This window comes from Eurypyga helias, unplaced genomic scaffold (assembly GCF_000690775.1).
Source record: "Eurypyga helias isolate BGI_N326 unplaced genomic scaffold, ASM69077v1 scaffold12117, whole genome shotgun sequence".
In the NCBI taxonomy this organism is placed as follows: domain Eukaryota; kingdom Metazoa; phylum Chordata; class Aves; order Eurypygiformes; family Eurypygidae; genus Eurypyga; species Eurypyga helias.
Window position 1 is genome coordinate 4,748 of NW_010262414.1, and position 535 is coordinate 5,282.

The 535-nt window shown below is 51.4% G+C and overlaps 1 protein-coding gene across 1 annotated transcript in view; it reads left to right on the top strand.

Annotated features, from left to right (window-relative positions):
- CCDC109B (coiled-coil domain containing 109B) overlaps window positions 1-535 on the top strand; it is a gene marked incomplete at its 5' end in the record, with an annotated part of 6,466 nt that overhangs the window by 3,791 nt on the left and 2,140 nt on the right.

Genomic DNA, 535 nt, shown 5'->3' on the forward strand with positions numbered 1-535 from the left:
CTGCAATGGGCAGGCCCCCCTTCCACTAGACCAGGATGCAAATCACTGAAAAGTAGCTTTTACGCTCTAGGTTTTGTGTATAAATGGTGCAGGGTGTTGAGCTGTTCGGAGAATTGGCAGTTGTGTTTTTCAAATACACCTCATTTAGTGCCTGAAAAAAACCCTTATGGCTTTGTTCTTCACACGGACTGCTTTTCCGTGACTGTGAGTGAACGGAAGCAAGTCTGGGGCAGCTGGAACGGGGCAGGAGGCAGGCATTGTTTAGAAGAAAAAAAGTTTGCCGAATAAGAAAAACACCGACCGTTGCTGAGCTGCAGAAGGCAGACTTGTCCTGGCACCCGGACGACTGCGGGCATCCTGCTGTCGAACGTCCTCGAGGCACAGCTCATTGTGCTGCGGGGGTTTGCGGAAGGGCAGCCAGCACTTCCCGAATGCTCCTGAGGCATCAGGTGAAATGGGGAGACTGTTCTTATGAACAGCTGGCTCTGGGTGCGAGTTTTACTCCTTCTCACGGATTTTTCAGAAGGGCTAAGGC